Here is a 16426-nt window from a genome sequence, read left to right on the forward strand (position 1 = left end):
ATTTTTATTTTATCTTCAAGTCAAGTTAAATAGTTCTTTTTCTGATCTTCCAGTTCACTCTAGGTGCAAGAAGAGAGCATACTTAAGAAACTATTAGATTAATAACTTTCTCCTTTCTGATCCTCCAGATCACTTCAAAGTGCAAGAGGAGAGCATACTTAGATAGGTTATTAACTTCTTTTCTTGAAGTTGTTTTTATTTTTTTTTCTTCTAAGAATATGGCTACTTAATTTCACTTCCCCGGCAGTGGCGCCAAAATGTTTAGTCAATTTAGTGTTATCTAAATTGCTAGTATTTATTGTCAACCCGGGGCTCGTAAGCTGATGAAGTGAGGGTGTACTATATGTACTTAAGTAACCTCTTAGAGTTTTTCTTATCGTTGGGGGTGTTGTTGTGGTTAATTATGTTCCTAGATGGAATGAGAATTTATAAACAAGTGAGTGATAGTGTGTGTGTAGAGTGAATTCTAAATGAGTGGAAGTGTGTGTGGAGTGATCTCTAACTAATTGCTTGAAAGGAAATGCTTGGAAGGAATAAGTGAAATTGAAATGACTTGAAATAAACTTGAAAGCAAATGACCACTACCAATGGCACTAGACACCGTTCAAGTTGCTGCTAATGAAAGAAAAGAGAATCACTTTTAAAACCCAAGAATAAAGATTATCTCTCTCTAACTCGATGCCTCAAAGCACATGTATTGTGTAAAGCACGGAAAGAAAGTAGCTTAAGTGGAATTATAAAAGTGAGAAAAATATGCTTGAAAGACTAATGATAATAATTTGCTCTTTCTAATTCTCTACTTCAGCCATATGTACTATGGAAAGCATGATTAGAAAGTAGTGAGGAAATAGTCTAGGAAGCACTTTAAAATCAAAACTTCTACTTTAAAGACTAGTGGTAATGATTTACTCTTTCTAACTCGATACTTCAAAGCACATGTACTGTGTAAAGTACGGAAAGAAAGTAGCTTAAGAACAGTCCAAAAAGCATCCAAACAAGCTGCAAGTTAGTGATATTTTGATCTTAAAAGATAACAGTTTATGATGAAGATCATTCATGTATATTAACAGCTCTTTGAGAAATAAGATTAAAAACTAACTATAAAGACAAAATGGCAGCACTTGAATTGTCAACTTCAAATACCATTAGCTGTAAAGCAAACACAACACATATAAAAATAAATCCCGGGCTAAAAGAAACCTGCAAAGAAAGAACACTGATCAGCTGAAAATAAAGGAAAACAAGTAAATGAAACTATACATGCTTAAGGAAACAAATAAGAAAATAATGAAATGCTGCACATGAAATACTTTACAAAGGCTGAGATGAGCAGGGGCCCTCTGTTCATTCAGCCACAAGAGAACTCAAAGATCTGGAAACTTCAAAACAGTGCTATATTGATTCCTCCATTTGCAAAAAGTTTACAAAACAGAGTGCTGGAATAGCACTAGAAAACAGAGTTCACAAACGCTTCTAAATTCAACACAAGTGCAGCAAATTACAACTAATCAAAAGTTCTTTGAGCGTACGCAGACGCATCAATTTATAGGAGCTTCTAAGATAGCCTACGCGTACAGCTAGTTAACAGAAAAACAATAAAACAGTATGCGTATTAAAGGTCCTTTGACACATCACGGCTGCGTGGACGAGTTTAGTGGTTCTGTCGACATAATAAATCCTATGTTAGATTGCGTCCTCTGCCATCTGTAGAACATAGACAGATCACCATTTAAGGTGACGTGACCAAACAGCTCTCAAACACCGTTTAAACCACCTTGAGTTGACCGTGGCTAAACCAGCTTTGACCATGGGTGAAAGTGACGTGGATGGCTGGAACAATGGGACAGGAACCTCGAGCACACTGATACCTGAGTGCCCATGTGGCCCATCTAGCAAACCGACACGTGGATCATAGTGTTTAACAAAAAGGCTGCAGGATCTTCAGATAGCTGCGGGATCATCAGATAGCTGCGGGATTCCTGCAAGTGAGTCAAAAACTAAACAAATAGTCATCCATTAGCAAAACTTGCTTGATCATGCTTATTGACACTGAATGTAATGATCTGAGAGGTTTTATGGTGAGAATGAGGCAAAAGTGAAGAAAAGATAAGGAAAAGTGGAGGAAAATGGTAGACAAATAGGTGTAAAATAGAGGTTCTACAGTAGCTAAAGCAGTCTCAACCTCAACCATAAACAATCTGACATCCTGATTCTGATCTGCATCTGCATCAGCCAAATGACTTGCATGTCTTCTCTGCTTGTACCTCTCCTCATCTGCCTTTTTCTTATGGAAAAATTTAGCAATATGGCCTATCTTACCACAATAAAAGCATTTAGGAGCAGAGTCATGTTTATGCGAGGTCATACCTTGTGGTGTCCTTTTTCTTGATGCGCTGCCTCTCCTGTGATCAGCCACTGCTTTCCCTTTTGGCTTGAACTTTGTCATCAATGCAAGATCTGAATTTTGAGGTTTGAGAGACAACCTCCTTTCCTCTTCCTGTAGCAAAATCCCAGTGAGCTCTTCAAAGCCTGGAGGCTTTTCTCTTGCATTCAATCCGGTTATAAACATTTGATAATCATCCATCATGTTGTTCATGGTAATTGTCACCAGATCATCATTTGCCATGGTTTGACCGATATCAGATAGTTTATCTTTAACTTCCTTTATCCGGGATATGAATGAAGAAACAGACTCATTCTCCTCCATCTTGATTGAGAGAATCTTCTTCCTAAGGTACAAGGTTCGACTAGTGTTCTTGATCTCATACATCTCTTTGAGAACTGTCCAAATGTCATTCGTTGTCTTGTAATCTCGAATGTGAGGGATGATGCAATCTTTCACTGATAACTTGAATAGCACCTTTGCCTTCATCTCCCTTTTCTCCCAGTCTTGAATTTTTGTATTCGATCCACCAGTTGTAGTAGTCGGCTTGACTTCATCACCGGTGGCAATGCTATAAGCATTATATCCCTCAAGCAGAGTCTAGAGCTTAAATTTCCAATTTGTGTAATTGGAACCATCAAGCTTATTACTCTCATTGAGATAAGCTTTGGAAATTTGATTATTCATCTTGAATGAATAAAATCTTCAACAATTTGAGCAAACCTCAAATGTAAAAAAAATACCCTGTTCACTGCAAATTTCCTTCACAAAAAAAATTTCCCTCCTCCAATTTCACTTAAAAGAATTCCAGATCCTCTTTTTCTTTTTAAAACATCACTCCAAAAATACACACCTTTTTTTTTAAATAAAGATTCCTTCAAAAAATAATGAAATTCTTTTTTGTTTTTAATTAAAGAATTAAAATCTTTAATTAAAAAACTTCCCAAATTCAGAAATCCACGTGAAGCTTTAATGTAAAAAGGGTGGGTTAAAAAAAATCCACTTGAAGCTTTAAAGTAAAGAGTGGCTTTTAAAAAAGATGCATAAATACTTTACAATTTTAAAAAAAAGTTACGTGTGGCAATGTGAAAGACAACCACCGTTAATCTCCTTCAAACGCAGCCACAAATTTAATCTCCTCTCCTCAAATTTGACAAAAAAAACAAACGTAGTCTTTAACCACCCCAGCCACTGCTTTAATCGTCACGGCTGTTCACCTCTTTTTCGCGACTAGTCGCAGGTGTACACTAAAAACCTGCGACAATGTCCGAATACGATGTCTCTAATAGTATCGTCGCGAGTACTCTTCATTCAACCTGCGACGACCTCGCGATTTTATATTCCTCAACTCAGCCAACTTACAGGCCTCTCCTTCCTGCAACTCTGATACCATGTCAACAGTTGCATATGGAAGACATGAATTATCAAACAACACAGGAGGAGCTCACAGGTGCGGATCACAATAAATAAATACACATAGTTAGGGATAGTAAATCAAATCCCTAAATGATAGGAACTGAATATCCAAGAAAACCACAATCATAACTACATAACAATTCACCTAATCTGCATTAATTCTAACAAGAGATCCAAAAACGAGATTGCATAGAGAAATCCAAAATCCGAAGTGTAAGATCCAAATAAAATTCAAAAATGGAAAGAACTTCATCATGACAACGACACGAAATACTCAAAAGTTGTATATGAACTAATAACAAAATGGCAAACTTTTCTTAGACTTTTATTAAAAATTTGAAAACAAAATTACCTAAGTGATTGGGAATTGAAATCAGAATGGATGGCAACCAATTAGAGAGTTGGCATACAAAGTGTGGCAACCGTGGCTCAAACCACTAATATTAAACTAGATACTAATCAACATTAGACTGGATTATCAATAATATTAGTTACTAATTAAATTGTCTTGCAATTTTTGCAGTCCATGTTGTAGTTACATGTACCAGTTATCGATGCATTTTGCTTTGTGAATTGCAAATCATCAAGGAAAAATGCAAAAACAATCAATAAATGTATTGGCAGCCTTTACCTATCTGGTGCTTGTCTTGCTTCACTGCGCTGCTGTGATGATCCTAAGCTAAATCCATCTCCCCCTTCTCGGAGTCTGTTAGTCTGTCCAACTATTTGTTTCAACTCTGCTTTGCTTCTACCACAATAAAACTAAGAAAACAATGGCCATAGATATTATAAACACTCAGAAACTAGAAACAGCTATAGCCAGAAACTAAAAACAGCAATAGCCATCAATATCGTCAATGGAGTTAGGCAACATCATAAGCAACGTTGTCATTGGTCCAATCATTCAACTTAATAAAAGATGTTATTCAGAGAGGGGATAACCATCACATAAATTGATTTAAATAGCGTAGCCTAAAAAGAGCCATAAATTAGGTTGGAAAATAATGGAAAGATGTTATTCAGACGGGATAACCATTACATAAATTGATTTAAATAATGTATGTCTAAAGAGTTTATTAATTAGTTATAAGTTAGTTCGAAAAATAATAGAAATTTTGGTAAGATTATGATAAGAGCTGGCAATTCTTTTTTTAAATCTAGGTCACAATTATCAAACTTCAAAAGTTTGAGTACTCAAAATTTTTTGATTGTACTGAATTCATTTCAACCCTAAAAAATAATTCAAACGCTCCAGTGTTCTAATGTTTTGAAATATTTTTACAAGATCATAACAAAAATTCTACCGCTAACACTAATTTAAATCATTCAACTTAATAAAGATGTTATGCAAGGAAGAGATAACCATCCGATTTTGCAAGTAAATTTGAATCGTACGGTGACCCTTCTCTTCTCCTGGGTATTAGCACTATCTTCCAAAGACCAACAGAAAGCTCCCCCACAGACTATTAAGGATAGGTTGGAAGAGCTTAAAAAAAAGTCCCCTAAAAAGGCGAAGAACTTGGTCCATCACTCCCAGGCACTACAAAGTGAAATCTTCATGCGTTATATGTTTATGTGAAAATAACATAATTTTATATTAATTCAAATTTTAGGTATTTTATGTTTATGTGAAAATAATATAATTTTATATTAATTGAAGAGATGTTTTAAAATAAAATATATATTTTTTTTATTTTTGAATGTAAAAAAATATACTATTTTATAGGTTTAAAAATATTTTAATAAAAAAAAGCAAAACATTGATTTAAAAAAATATTGTGGTGAAAGGCGCTGCTTGCTGAAGGAGTTTACGCAGCCCTAGCCAGTGATCACAACAAGAAGCTTGCAGCTACTCACAGCTGCCCCTCAGCGGCCTCCTACTGCTGGGGACTGAGCACCATGGACGCTTCAGAGGACAGAGAGCCTCTCTCAGATCAATAGCAAGAAAATGAAGGATCAGCAAAAGCTTTTGCCTCTCTCATTTTTGCAATGGGCCCAGAAAAGAACACACCATCAGTAACCAACTTTGTTAAAAGATTGGAAGATATTCCTGAAATCTCACTCCCTCCTGCCCTTCCCTGTAGAGCAGCACTTTCTCTGGCGGAGCGTGGATTAGTGGGGCAATTTACGGGGTTATGGCCATTGCCCAAAACTGTGCAAAAACGGGCAGAAAGGAACTGGATTGCGTCAATAGATGGAAAAATCTCAATAAGGTTTTGTGGAAGATATTACTACACTTTTCACTTTGAAACCAAGGAGGATCGAAATCTGATTTTCAGGAATGGACCTTATTTTATGGATACAAGGGGTTTGTATCTAAACAGATGGACATCAGATTTCGACCTAGAAATGGATGTACCCAATGCTGTCCCCGTCTGGGTTAGATTGCCACACCTTCCCCTTCACTGTTGGGGGATGATTCAGTCAAAGCCATAAGAAATGTAGTGGAGAAATATATAGACAGGTGTGAGCCAAAGGAAAATATGCATGCATGCGCCAGAATCTATGTAAAAGTGGATCTTGGGAAAGGGCTACCAAAAGCTATCAAAATCAAAGTGGACAAGTGGACATACATACAACAACTAGACTATGAACAAATCCCCTTCAAATGCAAGGTATGTCACGAATATGGTCATTTTGCAAATAGATGTACAAAAAGAAAAATGAAAATGAAAATGATAAGAGTGAAGATCCAGAAAATAAATGAGAACAGGTTAAAATAAAGAAGACGGTCCATAAACAACCAAATCTATCTTCCTCGCAGCCCTCCACATCCTCTGATCTCCATCCCCCATCACCCAAAGAAGATAATAATCCTCTCGCTAGCCTTAACCCTTTTGAGCCTCTGGATCCTTCAACGCCCCCCATCCCTTGGACCAAGATCCAGATCCAGATCCCCACAACATACCCCCATCCCCCTTTCACCCCCTCTGTCAAACTCTCACACCCCTCTTCCCTCCTTAGTAGACAGAATTCTAACCAGAAGACAGTCAAAGGAAGCATCCCCAAAGTAGAATATCATAAAAAAGCAGGAAGAAAGACAAACAAAGAACTCAAGGATGAAGCAGCAGCAGAGGAAATGGCATTAGGAACGCAACAACCTATGGAAACCTTCTTAGGAAGGAGTACAGGAAACAACAAAAAAAGCCAGCAAAGAGGGAAAGGAGCCATGCACCACCCAACAAGTAAATAATGATAGTAGTCTCCTAGAATTGCAGAGGAATGGGATCATCCGCCAAAGGAAATGCCACGAGAGACATTTTGGCAAAAGAAAACCCAGACATCCTTATGATTTAGGAGACAAAAACAAATAGCCAAGAAACTGAAAATATCAAAAAAAAATTCAGAAATTATGAAGGGGAAGCAATACAAGCAACAGGAGCATCTGGAGGTATTTGCACAATATGGAAAAAAGGAACTTTGGAATTAATAAAACACAAAAAAGACCAGCATTAGATCCAAACGGATCTAATGCAAATCAATACAAAAGAGAAGTACAGTGTTATAAATATATATGCCCCAAATCACTACAAGGAAAAAGAGAAATGTTGGACCACCATAAAAGAAGCACTAAAATAAATACAAGCCGAGAAAATAATTCCAGGAGGAGATTTAAATTTGGTAAGAAGTATAGAAGAAAAGTTTGGAGGAACATACCACATAGACACATCAAGGGACGCTCTAGAAGAAATAACGGAACAACACAATCTAATAGACATCCCGCCAAGCAACGCAAAATACACTTGGAGCAATAAAAGAGTGGGCAAAAGCAACATAAAAGAAAGGCTCGATAGAATTCTGATACAAGAAAACATAGTAGCAGTGCACAGCTCCATAAAATCAAAAATTTTACACACCACAACGTCTGACTATAAACCGGTGACAATAGTCATGGGAAAAATGGAAAACCAGGGACCACTCCCATTTAGATACAGCTCAATTTGGGACAGCAACACAGAAATCAACGAATTAGTCAAGGAAGCATGGGAGCCAAGAGAAACAGGATCACCTCAATGTATTTGGAAAACAAAATTAAAAACTGCGAGAACCAAATTAAAGGAATGGACAAGATGAAAAAAAAAAAAAAAAGAGTTACAGTAGAAAATGGAAAGCATGCAAATTGAAAAAAAAAAGAGAAGAAGGCAAACAAGATTATCTAAGAGAGAAGGAAATCTTCTGGGAAATATATAGGGAGAACATGAAAGAAGAAGAAGAGGCAAGATTGAAATCCAGAAGTTTGTGGCTCAAGGCAGTGGATAAAAACACTTCCTTTTTCCACAACATAATGAAAATAAGAAGAGCAAGAAACCAAATAGAAAAAATTCAAGTTGAAAGCCAAGAGGTCAAAGGTGCGAAGGAACTAAAAAAAAGGCAGCCTATCAACACTTTAAAAACTTACTCTCAGCCAACGAAGAAATGGCTGAGAGTGAAGATTTTTTAAAGCACACAAAAAAAAATTAAAAAAGAACAAAATGTTGCAATGTGCAAGGACCCCACAAAACAAGAGGTAGTGGCGGCCATATGGAGCCTGCATCCAGACAAAGCCCCAAGGCCAGATGGTTTCACAATAGCATTCTACAGATCTAATTGGTATACCATCATAAAGGATTTCTTAAGAATTGTGAAGAAAGCTTTCAAAAAAAAAATAGGAGGCAACATAAAATCTTCCTACCTTGCCCTAATCCCAAAGGAAGCAAACCCCTCAACTTTCAACAAGTTTCGCCCTATCTCTCTTTGCAATTCATTTTATAAGATAATAACAAAAATAATTTCAAATAGAATCAAGATAGTACTTCCAATAATCATATCTGAAAACCAAGGAGGATTCGTGCCCAACAAGGAAATCATAGATAATGTAATTATTGTACCGGAAGTTGTACACTCTAGTATGGTAAGGCAAGAGAAAGGCCTCATAATCAAGCTAGATATGGCTAATGCATTTGACAGGGTCAGCCATCCATATCTAATGGTTGTCCTCTAGAAACATGGTTTCTTAAGAGATATAATGGAAGTCATACAGGCATGCATTTCTACTCCTTGGATTGCCCCCCTCATAAATGGAAGGACCAGGGACTTCTTTCAAAGCACAAGAGGCCTTAGGCAAGGTTGTCCTCTCTCTCCCTTCCTATATATTATAATGGCGAAAACCTTAAGCAGGGCTTTGGAAAATCAAAGAAAGGAAAAAAACATCACAAGGATCAGAATAGCAAAAGGAGTAAAAACAATAAACCACTCACTCTTTGCTGATGACACATTGCTGCTGGGAGGGGCTTCAACAATAATAGCAAGGAGGTTCAAAAGGTACTGGATGATTTTTTACAGGTTTCAGGTGGGCTATTAAACAATACAAAATGCAGGATATATGGATGGAATACCCCCCCAGAACTATGCAAAGGTTCTCACAAATATTAGACATCCCTGTATAGGAAAAATGGACACACTTCTTCTATCTGGGACTTCCAATCTCAAAAGAGAACATGAAGACAGAAATATGGACTAAACAAACTGAAAAAATGAAAAACAAAATACAAAGCTGGGGTATGATGTGGCTGAATATGGTAGGAAGGGTAATACTAATCAAAGCACTCCTTGTAGCACTACCTATCTACCAATATGCAATAATCATGGCCCTAGCAAGTGCCCACAAACAAATGGAGTTAATCTTAAGAAGCTTTTTGTGGCAGGGGAGAAGCAAGAAAACAAAAAATTTAGCCTGGCCAGGTGGGAGCAAGTAGTACTACCTTATGAACAAGGAGGACTATCAATACGGATATTTGGGATCATGAATGCAGCACTTGGAATGAATATAGTATGGAGACTAATTACAGGAAAACAAAGCTGGTGGAAAAAGACTCTTTTATCAAAATATATGGATGGCACTAGGGAAAGATTGCTTAATGGAAATATCCCAATAAGACAATGTACCCAAGTCTAGAAGCTGGTTAAGAAAACAATTCCAATAATGAGTAGATACATTTCTAAAATCCCAGGCAATGGAAAAACAATTTCAATTTGGGAGGACAGAATCATGGGAAAAGAACTATTTCAAACTCATCCAAAAATTGAAGACATACAAGAGTGGATGAAAGGTAAAGGTTTCAATACTCTACACTCAATCTCTCTATAGAGCCAAAAGGAGTGGCAAGACTAGAAAATCTCAACAATTCTGGTAGATCTGGAAGGGCAATGGAGCAAAATCAGACAACTCTTAAAAGGGGCAACGCCAATCCACCATGATGAAGAAGATGAATATATCTGGGACCCAAGTGGTGGACATTATACAATTAGGACTAGATATAAAATCCTTCAAGAATACCCAAATCAACAAGAGTGGGATTCTTGGAAAATAACATGGAAATCAGAAAGTTTGCCTAAGATAAAAATGTTCATCTGGACTCTTTTAAAAGGGAGAATATTGACCAGTGAACACTTAAGAAAAGCAAGCTTTCAAGGTCCAACATGATGTCCATTATGCATACAGGTTGAAGAAAACATACAACACATTTTCTAAGAATGTATCTTTCCTAAAGAATGTTGGCAGCAGCTGATAAGTCCTTTGGAAATAGGAATAAATTTCGAAAAGCCCTTGCCGGATTTTCTTCAGACCTTTGAGAAGGCCAATCCATACACAACAAAGAAAAAAGCCACAATTCAGAGAATATGGAAATGCATTCCAGTGGTTCTATGTTGGCAAATTTGGTTGACACTAAACAAGTGCATTTTCAAAAATCAAATCCCAAGGATAGGGAAGACCCTTTCAAAAACATGGGGTCTAACTTATGAAATACTCAATGTTAAAGGAACAACTCCAACATACTATAACACTCTTCAATAGGAAGAGCGATATTGGCTCAGCAAAGCCATAATAAATAATAATGGGCAAAAAGGACAGAGGAAGACAAGCTCAGGAATTATATGGAAAATAAGAATGAGTGAAGAGGAACTGAAGAATTGGAGGAAAAATCAAAATAGACACTGTCTATACTTTGATGGGACTTCAAAGCATAATCTAGGAAAGGCAAGGGCAGGGGAATAATCCTCAATCCTGATGGGAAAGAAAATGTCACTTATGAATGGGGATTGGGACAAATCTCAAATAATAAGGCAGAAGCTTACAGCTTGTTGATGGGAACAAGAATAATAAAAAAAAGAGAAATCCAAAATCCTATCATAATAGGAGACTCGGCCATAATAATAGAGGCAATGGCAAGAAACAAAAAACCAAGTAATGAGTTCATGAACAAAATCTTTAGAAGAATCAGGAAGAACTTGGAAGGCTCTGGCGATGTAATCTACAGACATGTCTTGAGAACCCACAATCAACAAGCAAATTACTTTGCAAACCAAGCAGTGAAAAAAAATGAAGGGCTTGTTCGGGAAAACCAGGAGGAATACCACAGCTTTGTTCCTTAATAACCAGTAAAAACCACAAGTATAAAGCTAACCAATTCCAAAGGAAAAATCACAATGATAAAAGCAATCAATCAAAAAACAACAACTATAAAACAAAAAAGGACTCTTCACTGTAGCAACAGCAAGGAAATCATGGGAAAGCAAAGGAAAAATCATGAAACTTCAGACTCTTGTATGAGCAACAACAAGAAAGAATATTGTGATCCTAGTCACAAGAACTACGTTGCAATCTATCTCATCAAAAGCAGGTTTTGGGCTGACATAAAGCACTATAAGAATAGAGGGTACATTCACAAAAATCGCAGCAGCAATTTCAGCGAGGAAATATCCATTTTCCATATTATTATAGTAATAATTTGGTTTCAAAAACCCTCCATGTCCATTCTAATAGCTAGCAATGTTTCCTCTGTTCAGTGCACAGACTTCATCTTAAGTCCCCACCCTTCTACTTACCCAGCTTGTGCACTTCGCAGCTCTTCTCTCCCTTCACTCCCTTCTCTCAACGAGCGTAATTCCCTTCTGAGCATCCACGCCCTCCTTCTGCCCCTCTTTATATCAACCCCCCTTGACTAATATAATCAGTCTTTGGCCCTCCTTCAAGTCTATCATTCGTAGAGATTTTAGCTCTTTCGGTTTACAAAGGAAAAACCTGTCTAAGCACTTTATCCAGGCCTCAAAAAATCACTCATTTGCATCTATTATTATCATTGGGCCCGCACTCCAAAGCCTTTTCCGCAGCGCTACCCCCTCCTTTCTCTGATCTTCGATCAAATCAGGATCATTGATCAGGCGCTTGATCTGACGGTCGTTGATCAACCTATTCAATCAAATATGCGCGCCTCTTCCCCACCGTCGATTTGTAACCATTGGATCGGACGGCTTCCATTGATTTCAGGCGGACAACGAGCACGGAGATTACCCGCCCGAAAAGCGGTTTTCTCTCTCTCCTTCGATGCCACGTGTCGCTCGGTCAGTGGAATTGGATGACCCCTCCCTTTTACCACTTATGGTTTATAACATGCACGAAATACCATCTCCGCTTTTATTCCCGCCTTTCTTCTCGGTTAACATGCAAACTTGTTCGCGCCTAATGACCGTAGATCTCAACCATCGACGGATGCAACGGCTCCTCCAGTCTCCTCTCCCATCAGTGCCTTTGGTAAATCTCCACCATTCATCCCCTAATCCCAATCTTTGTGGTTTAATCTTGGCTGCTACTCTTTGGACATCCTCGTCCGTTGAAAGGAAAGTGGTCAACAACAGCAATAGAAGAAGCATCTCAGGCAACAAAAAATCAAAGAAGCAGAGCGAAATTTGGAGCAGAGAGCAGAGACAAAGGAAGAACAAGCAAACAAACCACATGGAATTCAACCCTTTGAAGGAGAGAACTCGAACAATTATGACAAGAAGAGTCAGTCAAATCAAAAGCAATCAGTCCACAAACCTTGAAAATCTGTCAGAGAGCCCATGACATGCAAATTTCTCTTTCTAGTAGGTCAGTTTGTTAGGTAGTACTCTAAAATATACATAAAAATACATGAAGTCCTAAACACAAGCCTAGGAGAAGAGACTACGTTCCTATCTCATGGCTTAGATGTTTTTCATAGTACAGTCTTTTGTAATAGGAGCATGCTCCATCAAAGTTTTTGGTAATATACAATCTACCTGACCTTATTATATATATATATATATATATAACATTTAAATTTTATATATATATATATATATATATATATTTTAATATAAAAATAAAAATAAAAAATGTACTTCTTAATAAAAGCAATAAAAAATAAAATGCATAATTTATTAAACTTTTAATATAAAATTAATATGAATCATAAACAAAATATTTCATTATCCATATTACCTAAATATTTCAGTGTGACATATGTGTGTGGAGTAAACAAAAAACTATGTTGATATTATATAAAGTAATACAAATAAATAAATATATAATATAAAGTAATACAAATAAATAAATATATATGTGTATGTGGGGTTAAACAAAAAAAAGTTATATAGATATTATATAAAGTGATAAAAAAATAAAATTTAATTACTATTTTATTTTAAGTAATTTTACTATTTCTATTTTGGCATATTTTTCCATTAATTTTATATGAGAGTAAAGAGTTGTTGGAATTGAAAGATTTAGCTATATAGTCTATACAATCCAAGTGGCCAAGGGAATTTTTTATGGATTTGAATCTATTAATGCATTCAATATAAAGGATTTTAACCGAACTTCTTGAAGTGCACTCTAAAAAATTTTGAACTTTAAAAATTTGATCACCCTAGATTCATGATTAAGATGGATCTACATTGGTATTAAGGTTCCTCTAGATTTTCAATCGCTCTAAAGTTCAATATTCTTCTACATTTAAGAGTTTGAAATTCATATTTTCAAGTAAAGTTTCTTCTGTTTGTAGAGAGTATTAAATTGTAAACTGAATAATGAGAAAACTTTTGGTGAAAATCACATCATAAGTGTTTTGCCGACACATCATATCTTCTAAGTCAGAGAAGATTTAGTGAAATTTAACAATCGTGAACTATAAGGGCATTTTGGTTTGATTTGATGTATAAGATTTTCAATTTCCACTTCCTTTTGTTTTGTTTTGTTTTTTGTTTTTTTTATTTTTATTTTTCTTCACTTTTTTATTAATGATTTTGGATTTTGGTTTGATTTGTTGTATAAGATTTTCAATCTCCATTTCCTCTTCTTCTTTTTTCAATCACTTTTTAATTAATCATTTTGGTTAGCTTATATCAGCTTAGAATTAAGTTTAGACCACTCTATAAGAGATTATCTATTTGAAAGAATCCCTCAACTAATTAGCCCTCAACAATGAAAACAAACTCCTCAACAACCTCCTAAAGAATAGGAATAGATTCTTCACTTAGAGCCTAGAACTTTACCAATAATGACCAATATACCCAAGAATAATGATCACACATACATATAAGACAAGTTATAGTTATATATTCTAATACATAAATCCATCCTAATTACAAATCTACCAAATGCTTAGAGGAATCAAATATTTCAAAGTCTCAAACTTATTTTTGAGTGCAAAAATTGAAAAAATATTTATAGACATAAAACTTTTCACACCAATTAAATTCGAAGTTTAAATAGATTTACATTAATTTTTTAGGATATTATTTATATTACAATCATACATTTATTATTCATATTATTATATTATATTATATTATTATTAAAATATTTATCTTTTTAATTATTATTTATATTACATATAAATTTAACATATTTGTATATGTAAATATTCTTATTTCTAATTTATTAAAATTAAAATATATATATATATATATATATATATATATATATATATATATATATATCCAGTGGGAAAACACATCATAATTTAATTGTTAGACAATTAATAGGGACTGCTATCCAATGTAACTTGACACATCTTTGTTATTCAAGGAAACTCATTCCACTTAGAATTATCAGCTAGTGATTCTTAATCGGGTGGGCTTTCACTCCTAGATTTGAGCATTAACATGTTTCCTTGAATCCTACAAAAACAAGCTCTTAGCCAAACATAAATAGTTTTAAGACATACTCCATGCCTGGCTTATGTATATGTTATTTTTCTTTTACATATTATATAGTTTTTTTTAATTTAATTGTTATATATATGTTTGGCTAAAAGCTTGTTTTTGTAGGATTCAATTTTGAAATATAATATTAAATATAAATCATTATTTTATATTATATGATAAAATAGTTATATATATATATATATATATATATATATATATATATATATATATATATATATATATATATATATAATTTTATTAAAATCTAAGTAATATATAACCATATGCATCTCATCCCATAACATTTAATTTTATTAAAATCCAAGTAATATATAACTATATGCATAGCATCTTGTTGTTTCTTAAAAAACCAATTTCTTGGTTGTAGCGAGATTATGCTCAAGACATTAATAGAATTTATTTACTATCACTTATTATTTATTATATTCTCAAATGAAGGATTTGGAAAACTTGGCCTTAGACTCTTAATACATGTAGGATCAAAACATCTCAGAATGCCATTTGTTGCTAAATATAAATGATGAATGAGGAAAGTTTTGAAGAGGAAGTTAAAGATAATATGTTGATCTTTCACAGGAACTACTATCCGTAACTTAGAGGAATTATGACAATGAGAACTGAATCATAAACAATATGCTGGTTTTTCACAGAAACTATTACCTATAACTCAGAAAGGAGATGAAGGTTTCAAGTATAGGAGCGCTCTTTAAGGGATTTTAACTTGCAGCTTCATTACTATACTTGAACAAAAGGATGACACATGACAGAGAAACTTACAAAATTATATGTAACAACTCGTGGAAAATTCTACTTCTTTCCTTAATCAGTGATGATATCAGGAATACAATGGCCCGGTTCTCCAAAATTCCAACCCTTACTTAGTAAAATTTTCCACCTTTATACATTTGTGGAACAATTATTGATTTATGAAACCTATCTAACTGCTTTCTAACTATATGGAATAAAATTACTACAGAATTTATAGAGGGTATAACACCTCAAAGAACATGGAATAACAAGAACAAAACTGAATTTAGAAGGAGATGATAACTACTGGCTCGCTCTGCTTAATCTGCTGTTGAATTCCTCTGAAGGTGCCTCAATGGTAATTAATCTACTTTAATCGTAACAACATGTGTTTAATTTGTGCATAAGCTGGCTTACGCATGTATCAGGCGCATTTCGACTAGCTAGAATAGCAAGAAATTCGACCAATTGCCTTCTTCTTTAAATCTGTCTTTAACATTGATTTTCCTCTTTACACAGCAAAACCAATGCAAAACAGGCAAAGCGGAACTGAAAAGGGATTAACCTGTTTTAATAAACTTATCGCATCCACCTATTTAGCGTTATGTTGACTTCCCCTTATAAATCACAATCGACGCTTATTTATTTTATAATCCCTTTATAATAGAAATATATTAAAAATGCATAATCATTATTGCATATGAAAAACTTTTTAATATAGCGGACCTGCCGGTACTCTACAACATGATATATAATATTTCGGGTCCACCATATCAAGTCGCAATCGGTGGTTCTTAACGTTCAAGGCTCTGTGGCGTGGCGAACCTGACGAAACTTTAAACCATGGTGTATATACCTTTCAGGTCCGCCTTA

The sequence above is a fragment of the Pinus tabuliformis genome, chromosome 6 (genome assembly GCF_031772625.1).
Source record: "Pinus tabuliformis cultivar Carrire ecotype Pingquan chromosome 6, CPIR1, whole genome shotgun sequence".
Taxonomy (NCBI): domain Eukaryota; kingdom Viridiplantae; phylum Streptophyta; class Pinopsida; order Pinales; family Pinaceae; genus Pinus; species Pinus tabuliformis.